Source organism: Mesoplodon mirus, assembly GCF_964341445.2.
Source record: "Mesoplodon mirus genome assembly, chromosome: 3".
Taxonomy (NCBI): domain Eukaryota; kingdom Metazoa; phylum Chordata; class Mammalia; order Artiodactyla; family Ziphiidae; genus Mesoplodon; species Mesoplodon mirus.
In genome coordinates, this window is record NC_138978.1 from 38,902,977 (window position 1) to 38,916,614 (window position 13,638).

A 13,638-nucleotide genomic window follows, 5' to 3' on the forward strand; every position below is an offset into this window, starting at 1 on the left:
CTTGGTTTGGAGCTCACCAAGTTCCTGAGTTAGGACTTGGAATAAATCTAGTTATTAGTTTAGCCCAGAAATTTATAGGGTCAGCATCTGAGTTTGGTATGAGGAGTCAGAAACTCAATACTGAGGTTTATATCAGGCTTGGGGGACATTATCAAGTCCTGAACTCAGGGGCCAACTCACAACGTGACTCGGGTTCACAGTTGGAATTGGTGTAGATATTGAGGTGTTGGCAAGGCTCTGGGGTTGACATCGGGTCAGAGAAGTAGAGAGTGAGTATGGGGATTGAGTGGATTTGTGTGGAGTTTCTGCAAAGCCAGTCTCATAAATCTTGGGTTCCAAGATTACCATTAGAGGTGAGTCAATGTAGGGTCTTAAATGGGCCCCCATATGGATGAGGTTTGAGGTCAGTATTTGTATTAGGGTCCTTTTCTGGTGACTCAATCCCAGTTCAGAAAGGGTGTTGGTGTTGACCTGGGATTAGGACTGCAGTATTAGAGGTTTACGTAAGGCTTGGGGTTCAGAAAAGAGTGCTGGGGTCCATAAGAAGGGAGCCATTGGACTTTAGGGTTCATACAAGGATCAGGGCTCAGCGTTGGTACCGGGGTCCATTTAAGGACCAGGGTTGGTGATGGGGTCACTATCAAGTAGAGGTGATAAAGGAGTTTAGAGTCAGAATTGGTATTTGAGGTCAATATAGGGGTTCGGATTGAAATTATTACTTGAGCCAATTTCGGGGCAGATTTAGGGGTTTGGACTTACTATTGAGTTTGGGGGTGGGTCTGGTCTCGGTATCAGGTTCACATCGAGGGAATGGGGTCCTAGAGTAGTATCAGGTTCATATTTGGATTGGGGAGCCTCTAACAGGATCCGGACTTCGTATGGGAGTTTGGGTCTGTCCATGCTCATTTTGGGGTTCCGGTTCGGTCCTGGAGACCGCGTCGGTTTAGGCTCGCTCGGGGTTGGGTTGAGGCCTCGTCGGGCCTACGCGTCTCAGCCGCTCTACGAGCGAGAGTGCACGAGGGGAGGGGCGGCGCCGGGGACGCGCACGGCAGGGGCAGGGGCGCGGGCGCGCGGCTGGAGCTGGCGCGGGAGCGACGGGAGCGGTGGCGGCGGCGGCAGAGGCGGTGGCTCCGGCTCCGGCTCCGGCTCCTACTCCAGCTCGGGTGGCTGTGGCGGGAGTGGAATTCGGTGGCGGTGGCGGCAGAAGAGGAGAGGGAGCAGCGGCCCCAGCGGCTTGGGGGGGACATGCGGACCGACGGCCCCTGGATAGGCGGTGAGTGACCCCCGGGCCCCCTTCCAGTCCCCTCCGCATCCGTCCTTTCCCACTCCCCCGCCCTCTCTCCGCGTCCGCCGAGCGGAGCTGAGGGCGGTCCCGGGGGGCTGGGGGTGCCGATTAGGCCGGGCCGCGCCCCCACCTGCCGCGCCCGCAGTCTCGGCTAAGCACCCCCCGAAGCCCGGCGGCTCCTCCCCGCGTTACCCCGCGGCAGACGCGCCCCCCCACCCCGCCGCCGGCTGGCTAGCTCCCCACCGCCCCTCGCCGCCTTTCCCTTCCTCCCCCTTTCCCCCTCCCTCTCGCCGCACCTGAGCCGCAGCCCGCGCCCCCCCACCCAGCGCAAAGTTTCCCTTTTGCATCCGTGCTCCCCCTCCTGGGTCCCGCCTCGTCTCCCCCCACTACTGGCACGGACGCGCTCCGGGGGCGGCCCTCAACCTCCCTCAGCCACCCCAGCTCCGGGCGGGTCCAGGCCGCGCCCCCGCCTCACAGGCGCCCCCTCCCAGCCGGCGGGGGATCCGCAGCCGCCGCGCCCCCGTCTCCGGCTCGGGCGCACGTGCGGTCCCGGGGTGCGCGGGACGCGAGTTTGCAACCCCCCACCCCGCGGGGTCGCCGGCGCGGGCTGGGGAGGGAGGGGCCAGGCCGGGCTGTCCCCGCCCCCACCCGGGTGCCACGACCCGAAGGCCTTGGAGCGACCTGTCCCGTGAGGACGTGTCCACTCGGACCCGCTCCGGAAAGTTCACTCAGTCGCCGCCCCGCGTCCCGTCCCGTGCTGGTGTGTGCCGCGGTCCTCATCGCTGGCCCGCGATCCTGTCTCAGCTTCTTTCTCCGTTTCCCTTCGTGTGTCGGTGTCTCTCTGTGCCCTTCCACGTCTCTGTATCTCTGTCTCCCTGTGTCACGGCCTCCCAGTCTTATCCCCACTCCACCCCCTCCCCCGCCCCAGTAATCCCGGAGTCTCTCAGCTGGCTGCGACTCTCTCGGGGTCTCCCTGTTCTCTCTCTCTCTGGGTCTCTCTGTTCTTTCTCCCGGCTCTCTGTGCTCTTTGCCGGGTCTCTGTGTTCTTTCCCCGGGTCTCTCTGTGCTCTACCCGGGTGTCTTTTCTCTCTTCCCAGGTCTCTCTGTGCTCCCTCCCCCATCACTGGGTCTCCCTTCCCGGGTCTCTGTCGTGTCTCTCGCTGGTCTCTTGGTGTCTCTGTCTCCCACTGACTGGAGTCTCTGCCGCCCCTCTGCTGGCTGGCCTCCTCACCGTTTCTCTGGAATGCTGCCCCTCTGGTTCTTCCACCCCAGGGTGGGGGAGGGGCTAGTTTTTCTTCCGTTTTCAACACCCCCCCACCCCCAGTGCAGGGCCCCGAGTTGGAGCAGGTTGGTGGGTGGGAGCCCGGTACCTGTCTGAGCTGTGAAAAGGAAGGGAGGCTGCTGGCAGGAGGGGAGGGGGGAGGTGGTCCTCTGGATTCCCCTGGGGGCAGCGGGGCAGGCCTGGGAGGCTGGACTGCTGCGTGCTGGTGATGAAGGCTCCACTTCGGCTCCTGAGCAGATGGGGGCAGGGATCCAGAGTGACCTGGTGTGGGATCTGGCCAGACAATCCTGAGAAGTGCGTTGGGGTGTGAGGCCTGGAGAAGGATCAACGGCTGATGCTTCCAGGGGGATCCTCAATGGTGAGGGATCCCTTGAGAAGGAAGGAGATCTGCTGAGGGATCCTTTGAGAGGCATGAGGGATCCATTGGGATCCATTGCAGGGTTCTGTCAGAAAATCTCGGGAAATTCTATGCTTGGCTTCTTATCAACGCTTGCTTCAGGAAGCAAGAAAATCCGCGTTTTTCACTGATTACATGAATGAGCCCAGGGCTTCAAGAAGGAGCAGGTGTACCTCCCCAGGCGCAGCCCTCCACATCCGCAGCCCCAGGCCTAGGCCACACACTCACACCCCTCTCATTTCCACACTCAGCTCACCCTCCCACCCCTCACCCCCACTCCACATCCATTTGTCTCCTGAATGCCCTCATACTTGCACACTTGGGCCTGCATGGCAGCCAGAGCTCAGAAATCTGCTGTGCTTGCACACCCATGTACCGGTCTGTGTGCTTGCTTGTGCTCTCACTGCACCCCTATGCACAGTCCAGGGAGGGTGAGTGCACACTTGCAGTCTCATGCATTCTTCTTTTTTTAATACGTTTATTTATTTATTTATTTATTTATTTTTGGCTGTGTTGGGTCTTCGTTGCTGTGCGCGGGCTTTCTCTAGTTGTGGCAAGTGGGGGCTACTCTTCGTTGCGGTGCGTGGGCTTCTCCTTGTGGTGACTTCTCTTGTTGTGGAGCACGGGTTCTAGGCGCGCGGGCTTCAGTAGCTGTGGCTCATGGGCTCAGTAGTTGTGGTGCACGGGCTTAGTTGCTCCACGGCATGTGGGATCGTCCCGGACCAGTGCTCAAACTCATGTCCCCTGCATTGGCAGGTGGATTCTTAACCACTGTGCCACCAGGGAATCTTGTGCACACACTTTCTCGCACATTTTTGCTTGCTCAGAGACATTTGAAATGTCTCTGTAGTTCTGTTTTCTTTTCCATTTGCTCGTCCTCTTCCCTCTTTTATTTCCTTTAACAAGGAAATTGTTTTCATACAATTCCTTCCTCCCTCCTTCCGCCTGCAGCTCCTGGCCTCCCCTCTAGTCAGCCTTCTGCACGTAGTGTGGGTGGGTGTGGTGTCCAGGGCTTCTAGGAGAGGAGGCTGGATTTGGGTGCTGGTGAACCGGTTGGTGGGGGGCGGTTGCTGTAAGAGTAGACTCGCTACTTTTCTTGGGAATTGTTATTGATGTGCAGCAAAATGCTGGCCTTGGCTCTCTGCGCTCCCTCCACTCTTTCTCCCATCAGTCCTAACTGTAGGAGTCCAGTACTGAGGGCCCTTAGTCAGAGGGAGATGGGACCCAGACCTCTTCCTACAGAGGCTGTGACACATGCTACAGCCCCTTCATTTTCCAGTTTGAGAACTTGAGGAGATCCCTTCCTCCCTGAGTCTCAGTTTCACCCCCTGTAAAATGGGAGAGGTAATCCAACCCTGGCCAGTTCCCAAGGCTGTCGTGAGAATCTAAGGGGACTGTGTGGCAGTGTATCAGCAGCAGTGGCGGTCGCTTCCCATGTTTCTGACACTGCCGTGTTCTTGGGCCAAGCTTGCAGCCAGGGCCCTGCCCTTGAGGAGCTTATGGTCCCGGGGGGAACAGATTGCATCATGGGAATGCAGAGCAGTTCAGTAACCTCTTATTGATTGCCGAATGTGTGCCAGACTTTGGGCTAGGCACTTCCAGCCAGGCTGCCATGCTTCCCGTGGAACTAACAACTGTGTAGAAGAGGCAGCCCATCCCTTAGGAGCTGCTGAGGTTGAGCTCAGCAACAGCTCACCTAAAGCAGCCGCAATTCTGAGCCGAGGTTACAAGATTGGGGGAGTTCACCACGAGGCAGGGGAGAGTTCAGAGGTCAAGGAGAGATGAGTCTCAAAGAAGACCAAAAAAACAGGCTATCTGAATTGCCTTTTGAGGGATGAATAGGAGTTTTCCAATTGAAGAAAGGGCACTCTAGGCAGAAAAAAAAACAGTATGACTAAACACTCAGAGATCTTATCACAAGTGGTGTGTTCAGAGATACAGCAAATCACAGAGGATCTCTATTGCCCTGTTAAGTTACTGTAACTTTACTGTGAGAACACAAAAGGGAGATATCAAAGAATTAAAGCTTGAGGGGGTGTGTGTGTGTGTGTGTGTGTGTGTGTGTGTGTGTGTGGAATGTGCTATGATCAGATTCATGCTTCTGGAAGAGGATTCTGTGGCTACGGGAAGTAAATGGAGACAGGATACCCGGTGAGGAGAAGGGTACAAGTAAGTCAGGTGAGAGAGAATTGTGGCTTGGTAGCATGGAGCCATTTAGAAGGCACATTTATTAGGGCAGGATGATTTATTGGATGTGGGGGTGAGGAAGAGGAAGGGGTCCAGGTTCCTGGGAGGGAGTGCGTGAGGCCTTCACTGTGCCGGGGACTTGGGGATGAGAGGTAGATTTGGGGCACAGATAATGAGCTCAGGGTTGGACATGTTGTTTTTGAGATGCGTGGAGCATTTGAGGGTCGGGTGGGGGACTTTCAGGAGGTGGTTGTGTGTGAGGATCTGGAGTTGGGGAGAGAGGTCTGCGCCAGAGGAAGGATGGAGAGTTATATGAGAGGGTGTAGAGCTGTGTTCAAGAGAAGACAACCTTAAGTGGTGAGACTCTAGTTTCAAACTGTTGGGTTCAACTCCGCTTAATAGCAGTGTGACCTTGAGCAAGTGGCTTAACATCTCTGAATCAGTTTTCCCACTTGTCAAATGGGTATGACAAAATTCCACGTCTCACAGGGTTGTTATGAGGATTGAAGTTAATATGCAGAAAGTTCTTAGAACAGGGCCTGGCATCTAATAAGCACTGCCATCTCAGTGTTAGCAGTTGTTATTGTAATAATCCTCAAAGGGCGAGGTGCAAACCCATCCCCGTCAGAATCTCAGTGGGAGCGGCTTTAAAAACTAGACGTTGTTAAGATTTGGGCACCTGCTCACCTAAAGCAGCTGCAATTCTGAGCTTAGGTTAGCTGGCTAACCTAACCTAAGTGCCCAGCCCTCAGCCCTCATGTCATCGCTGGGATTGTGTGTGTTGCTCAGGTGTATTTGACCTTCAGGTGGGCTGGTGTGAGAAGACTAGAGGATGAAGCCCTGGGGAAGAGACCCCACATTGGGAGTGGGTGGAAGGGGATTCTGAGAAGGAGCAGCTTTGGTGTATTGGGTTCCCTGACCCCCCCTACCCACCCTGGGCCCTCTAGTGAGGAGTCTGCCTCTGAAGTCCAGATGCACCCAGACTCTGTGTCCCCAACCTCCAGATCTGAGAACGATGGTTTGGGCTCCTCGGCAGTATTTTAGCTGTTTCTGGGGACTGTTCTGGTGCAGCTACCAGGTCTTCCTGGGGGCTGCTCTGGAGGGGCGTCCGTGCTCCTCTAGATTTCAGCTTAGTCCTTGTCCCGCTGTCAGGCCAGGTTCCAGGCTTGGCAAATGACGGCGAGCCCTGCCAGGGGCCAGCCCCGGCTTGGTGCCAAGGCCTGCTTACCTGATCTTGGTCATGGCTGCCAACCTCACCCCTTATGAGGCCTTTGTGGGTGCCAAGCAGTGATTCCTAACTTGGGTCCGGTACCGGTCAGGCCATTCCTGAGTCGCTTTCTAGTTGGTCTCCTGGGCACACGCGGCAGCCCTGATAGTTGTTGTGTCTGGGGTGCTTCTGGGAGCTGCTACCGGTGACTCTGACAGGTGATTCTGATCGCCCTCCTAGGTTATTGTGGGACACCGGTGGTTCCAGGTGCTGTTCTGGCTCTTCTAGAATCCTGTTTGTACTGTAGGCTCTTTCCAGGTGCAAGGTTCTGTGCCTGGTTTGTCTGTTCTCTGACCCACCTCCAGGCCATCTGGAGCACATCCCTCTATCCAGGTGTGGCTCCTGCTCAGCTTGGGTCCAGGTGCCAAGCCCAGTGCTCCTGGTGTGGCCTCAGGCGTGGCAGTAGGGCAGCTGGCTTGGGGGACCCTCCCCCTTCTCTACCTCAGACTCTGCCCCAGGGTCCCTGAGCAACAGTGGAGCTGACAGCCTCACATCTGGCCCTGTGAGGCCCTGGCAGGCGTCGCTGGACAAACGGGCCTTTGAGTTTGGGACACGGAAGCTGGTTTGTCTGGCCAGACCCGCGCGGCAGCCTGTGTGCTGGGAGCGGGGAGGCCACAGGGAACTTTGCGGAGAAGCCGGTGGGCTGGGAGACGGAAGCCTGCAGCCATCCTGAGCCCTGGGCTGTGAGCTGTGGCGGGAGGGGTGATGGAGGCCGGAGAGGGTGTGGGCTGCAGGGTCAGCGCGGGTGGTCGTGGGTTGGCCAGGCCTGTCCTGGCCATGCCCAGGCACGAGGACCTCCCCTGTGTTGCAGAGGCGGTCGGTCTCAAGCGAGGCTGATTCCCAGGTGCCAGGTGAGAGGGTGTGGGCGTGTCTGACCCCCGCCCCTACTCAGGACGGGGCCCACGCTGGTGGGAGCTCAGTACTGATCCTGGAAGGGAGGCGCCGGGCTCTGTCGCCCTGTGTGTGCCAGCGGAGGAGGCGTCCAGGGGCACACCTTAATTTTAAAAATTATAGAGCAGCAGAGAGTCAAAAATAAATATTGCTTCTGAAGCTTCTTTGAAGGCTGCACGGGTGCTGGCGCGGTCCTCCCAGGCTGGGCTGTTTTCTGTGAACTCACTCGCGCGTTCATCCTCTCAGTCAGTATATCTTGATGGAGCACCTACTATGTGCCGGCTCTCTGCTGGGTGCTGGGGACACGGAGGTGAGCCGGCACGCACTGAGCTTATGGTTGTGACTCAGCGGTCACTTGGCAATTGTGTAAATAAATAAATCATATCGTGGTCACCACTCCAAGGCAAGGTCCAGGCGTGTAGTCCGGGACATCCTGGAAGGCCTCCCTGAGAAAATGCTGTTGACTCTGAGATCTGAGGGGTCACTGGCTAGAAGAGGTGAGGAGTGCGGTCCAGGCAGTGGCATAGGGCCCGGGCAAGGCTGAGAGACTGCAAGAGGGTGGCACATTTGAGGGCCAGAAGAGGAAGTTTTCGGGCTGGCTGGCTGGCTGGCTGGCTGGTGAGACGGAGCGTGGCCAGGTTAGGCTACAGAGGTGGGCGGCGCCGACTGCTATGCTGGAGGGTGGTGCTGAGGAGTTTGGACACAAGTTTTTCTGCTGAGGTCAGGGACTTGGTCTGTGTTGTTCACGGCTATATGCAGGGTGCCTGGCAGAAAGCCTGGCACGTAGTAGGTGCTCAGGAGTATGGAAGAAGTGAGTAAATGAAGTGAAGAGATGGGCATTTTTCTAAATGGGGCTCGTCCTGGAGGAACAGTTCCATAACTTGCTTTTTCTTCCCCCTGCCTAAACAGCAAATTTTGAATGTCTTTCTGTGTCAATACCTGTTCTGCTGTAATGAAATTCTTAATATTTCCTTATCCTTTTCTCTCTTTCCAGGAAGAAGTGGAGGCCCCAGTGCCCTGCCGTCAGTGCTGGTTGTCCAAGAGTGACAGGCGTGAGCAGTCAGAGACCTGGTGAGTGTCCCCCAAGTTGTGGCCGGGCAGGGGTGCCGAGGGCCAGGCCAAGAAGCTTGGATTTAAAAAAAAATTTTTTTCATATATTTATTTTATTTTATTTTTTTTGGCTGCGTTGGGTCTTCGTTGCTGTGCGCAGTCTTTTCTCTGGTTGCCGCGTCTTTGTTGCGGTGCGCGGGCTTCTCATTGCCGTGGCTTCTCTTGTTGAGGAGCACGGGCTCTAGGCGTGCAAGCTTCAGTAGTTGTGCAGCGCACAGGCTTTAGTTGTGCGGCACGCAGGCTTAGTTGTTCTGTGGCATGTGGGATCTTCCCAGACCAGCGCTCGAACCCGTGTCCCGTGCAGTGGCAGGCGGATTCTTAACCACTGCACCACCAGGGAAGCCCGAAGCTTGGATTTTGACTCAGGCTGGTGGAGAGCTGTGGAAGGGTTGTCACTAGGGGCGTGACATGATCCAGCATGCGTGTGGCAGAGAGGTGATGGAGGCCTGGACCAGGAAGGTGGTGATGGAGGTGGAGAGAAAGGATTTGAGTGTTATTTAGGGAAGCCAAGTAGACAGGACATGGCGAAGGGTTGAATGTGGGGCATGAGGGAGGGAAGGAGGTGTCGAGGATGGCTCCCGGGTTTCTGACCAGAGTGGGTGATGGAGGTGGGTGAGGAATGATATACAGCTCGTCAGCTGCGGTAGGTGTGAAATAGGCTTCCGGGTAACATTCTAGGACTTACACCAGGATCTCTATGCTTCCCATTCACTGTGTTTCTGTAGAAAAGACTGTTCCGTTCAACTGTAGGTTGTGGTAGAAAGAGCAGGGTACTCACAAGATCTGGGCCCATCCTTCTTTGTCTCTTTGAGGTCCACTTCTTTCTTTCTGCTAGAAGCACAGAATGTGTGGGTTGGAGTTACGGGGAATGAGGTTGGGGAGTTAGGTTGGAGTCAGAGTGTGCTGGGCCTTGGTTGTCAGGCTAAAGACTGTAGACTCTCCCGAGGGTGGTGTGAAGGCACTGAGGCTTCTTAAGCAGAGAAGCAACATCCACACATTCATCTACCCGTTGCCCATTCGTTTGTTCATTCATGAAACATTATCTGCATGACTACTGGGGGACAAAGCAGCAAACAAAGATGAGGGCCTTGATCAGATATGCATTTTTGTAAGCTGAAAGGGGGGCTTGGTTTGTTTGCAGGATGGTCTGGAAGGGAGTGACCAGAGGCAGGAAGCCCACCGAAGACATGGGCGCTGTTGACATCTTCCTAACACCGCAGTGGTTGGGGTGGAGCCAGGGCAGATTCAAACGTATTGACCAGTGACATACGTGGGATGAGGAAAAGGGAGAATTTAAGGAGGCCTGGCTGGCTTGGGTGGCTGATCATGGTGGTGCTTGTCACGGAGGTGGGGACCTGGAGAAGGAGTGGGATTGGGGAGGATGTATTCTGGTTGGGCCATCCTCTGTAAGCTCCTTGAAGGCAGAGCCCATGACTGTCTTGTTCATCACCCTGCCTTCTGGCTCAGGGCCCAGTAGGGCCCACTGGGCAGTGCTGCATGATGGCTGGCGAAGAGGGGGAAGAGATGGGTCTGGTCTGGGCGTGGAAGGGAAATGAGCATGTATTGGGTATCTGCTGGGGGCCAGGAAGGCTGTGTCACAGGTTGGAAAGGTCAGATGCGGGGGGGTGTGGAGATACCTTTCACCTGGCTATCCTCAGATGATGAGTCTGACCTTCCTGGGAGCCCAGTCTCACCATAAAAGGTGCCTGAAATTGGAGCCCTCTGTCCTCTGGGGAGGCCACTTGCTGGTGGCCTGTTGAAGGGGTGGGGTGGGGTGTGCTGTACGGCCCAGCTCTGGAGGCAAGACTGACTTGGAGGGGGAGGGGAAGGTGCTGTGAGATCCCGAGGCCTAGGTACGGCTAATATATGTCAAGCCTACCTAGGGTATTGGGGCCCAGGGTACCCATAGGGACTGAGTTCTGGGGCAGGGACCAGGGCAGCAGGCCTTAGGTGACATGGGCAAAGGATCTTGCTGTCTGCATCAGGGTTTCTCAACCTCAGTATTGTTGACATTTTGGACCAGATAACCCTTTGTTGTAGGGCCTGGCCCGTTATTGTAGGATGTCTAGCAGCATCTCTCGCTTCTTCCTACTGTGCCAGTAGCACCTACTTCCGCATCCCCGTCAGACAATCAAAAATGTCTCCAGACATCGTCTAATGTCCCATAGCAGGGCAAAATCACCCTGGATTGAGAAGCACTGGTCTACACCACTTCTTGCTGCCTTCACTGTGCTGTACAAATCTGGGAAACTGGGGAGGGCCACGCAGGGAAGATTCACAGTGATAGGCCACGGGAGCTGCGTTCTGGTGGGTGAGTAGGTGGCTGAGGCCAGGACAAGGCATTCTTTACAACAGAGAGAACAGTGCCTGCAGAGGACTAGACGCAGCCACGTTGGTGAACATTAACCCAAGGGAGGCTCCACTCTCCAGAGGAAGGAGGCTGGACGGCGGGTGGCTTAGGGGTTATAGCTGTAGGAAGGTGCCTCTGCTGGCTCCCTTGGTCTTCTGCCCCCAGAGCTAAGCCTCTGCTGGAGCTTGTGCCCCACCCCCAAGACTCTGGGATGCTCTTCCTAAGCTCCGCGTCCTCTTGCAGGGGAGACCGAAGAGCTGAGGGCTGCCAGAGGGTAAGGTCCCAGCTTCGAGAGGGAGGGAGGGTGGGCAGATCCTGGCTGTGCTCACAGACTCTGGCCAACTGGCTGGAGGAGCAAAGGCAGCCTGCTGCCGGGCAGCCTCCTTTCCCGGAGCTGGGGTCACGGCTGAGACTGATTTATTCCCGTCGTAATCTGGTGGTTGGTTTGGTGAGAGTTGGAAACATATTGGTTTTCCCTTCCCAAATGTAACAAGGCCTGTTTCCGCTTCCCCGGCCACTGCTGCAGTGCCACATGGTGAAGTTTCCGGGATGTGACAAAAGGGTTAGCTGTCCACCAGTTAGAAGATGAACAGCTCGGGGCTCTGCCTGCTCTCACGCTCCTCTGCCCCAAGCGCTGGCCTCTCCCCTTCGCCGGCTGCTCCTTGGGGCCCTGGATACCCCTCCTTCTGCTGATGCCCATTTTGGGTCCCCAGCCTCCTGAGAGCCAGGGTCCTGGCCTGGGGAGGAAGCAGGGAGGAGGCTGTAGGAACAGGTGGTATTTGGAGACTAATTAATATTTGTGAATAATAACACGTGCCCAAGGGAAACAAATCAATTTGTGTTTGCATATTCATGAGGAGGCCTCGGAATGATCCCAGATGTTCTCCAGCCAGGGAACCAACCCCCGCATGTCTGGCGTCACATGGTCTCTCCTGGAGGGCCCCCCATTGAGGCTGGCAGGGGTGGTAGGGTGGGCCGCATGGCGGTGACAGCCTCTGTGTAACAGGCCTTTCCGTGACGTTTGTATTTGAATCCTGTGGCTTGGTGTGGGGCCTGCTCCTTCCTTTTCCCTCAGAGCAGTGATTCCCAGGCTCTTCAATTTCACAAACCAGTAGTTTCCAAAAGTACTTGGGGGCCAGACATGGGGTTGGCAAAATTTTTTATCTTGCCAAGTAAGGACATTATAAAAAAAAAACAACAACTGGTATCTGCTATCACCATCACTTCCTACAAGAAAGGACATTTTAACACCAAGGACGTAATTTCAGAATAAAGGACAGTTCTTCCCAAGAAAGGGCAGTTGGCAGCTTTACACTGATGTAGCAAAGAAAAAGGGTATATTAAAACCATTCTGAGTGTAGAAAAATGGCATTTGATTATATTGTACAATATCGTTCAGTATGGAATTGTTTTCCTGCCCAAGTGTGTCAGTTGGTAGAACCGATGGTCCGCAGTGCAATTCAGAGACGAGCTGAGTGTGCAAGTGCTCAGGCCGTGTTTTCATCTCAGCTGTTGAGAGCCCAGACTCACCCAGCCGTGGGCGGAAGTGGACGCTCTGCTCTTAACGCTGTTGCACTGAATTCAGAAGGTTCTCAGCTACCCCAGCAAGGCTAGCGTCGATCCACCTCCCTGCTCCCCTCCCGCCACCTCCCCACAGGTGACCCTGAGCACTCGGATGGGGGCAGGGCCAGCGTCTAGACGGAGACCAGACCCAGGAGCCAGGACTCCTCCTATGCGGGGCCCTGGAGCTGGGAGTGGCCTGCGCCGCCTGACACTGGGGCAGGCTGTGTGCCCAGAGTCTGGGGCGGAGACAGCTTGCTCACACCAGGAGCTGGTGAGGGAGAGGCCCTGGCCCGGACAGCTCTGTGGTTGCCTGGGTAGTTCCCCGAGAACGTGTCCCTGTCTGTGTGTCCCCGCGTCTCCCCGTCTCTTTGGGTGTCCTCGTGTCCGTGGACCGCTGGGAAGAGCTCTCTGGGAGGGAATGTCATTGTTTTCAACTTCTTCACCTCTGTCTGTCCTACTTTCTGCATCTGAACAGTATCCTAGGCACTCCAGACCCAGATACACAGGAGGACCCTGGGGTCCCCAAGTCACGGCCACTTGTCTTTGTTACAGTGGGGGTGGGGTTACCAGAGGCAAACCCAGTTTCTCTGACACCCTTGGGCAGAATCTCATCCAAGAGTGTACCACATGATGTCTGCTCTGGAATTAACACCCCCTTGATGGCTGTACTGGGGACTGACACCCCATGATGTGTATAACAGGGCTATTCCTCTATGATGACATACCCCTATAACATCCATCGGGCAGCTGCACCCCCATGATGTCTGTCTACACTCACATGATGTCTGGACAGCACTGCTACACTTCCGTGATGCCTTTCCCTGGGAATTGCACTGCCGTGATTACTGTACCAAGGCAGCTACGCCTCAGTGATCATTGTCCTGGGGAGTTACACCCCATGGTGATTGTGCTGTGCAGTTGTACCTCCATAATGTCTCTTCTCTGTAGCTTCATCCCCTTTACATCCATACCAGGGAGCTATGTCCCCCATGGTGTGTGTTCCTGAGGGTTATGCCCCCATGATGTCTGCACTGGGAGGAGGGTTCACACCCTGACTGCTTGTACCTGGGAGTGAAACCTCTGTGAATATTGTACTGTTGCACCCTATGATGTCTGTACTAGTCCCCTCTGCCTCTGTCCTTTGGTGTAACACACCACTGATATGTGTACCAGGAGCTGCAGGATGGTTGTATCAAGGAGCCATACCCCCATGACACCCTGGCCGGGCAGTTCACCACCTGATGTCTGCTGGGAAGTTGAATTCTATCGTTGGTCGCACTGCTGCATGACAGTGCCATGATGACCA

At 55.8% G+C, this 13,638-nt stretch overlaps 1 protein-coding gene across 2 annotated transcripts in view; it reads left to right on the forward strand.

Moving 5' to 3' along the window:
- Window positions 1-1,099: 1,099 nt before the first annotated feature.
- PTPRF (protein tyrosine phosphatase receptor type F) overlaps window positions 1,100-13,638 on the forward strand; it is an 86,274-nt gene continuing 73,735 nt past the window's right edge. For both annotated transcript variants that reach the window (XM_082613627.1, XM_082613628.1), the window contains exons 1-2: window positions 1,100-1,273; window positions 8,304-8,380. The gene's annotated coding sequence lies outside the window, so the exon portion shown is untranslated. The remainder of the gene's footprint in view (window positions 1,274-8,303; window positions 8,381-13,638) is intronic.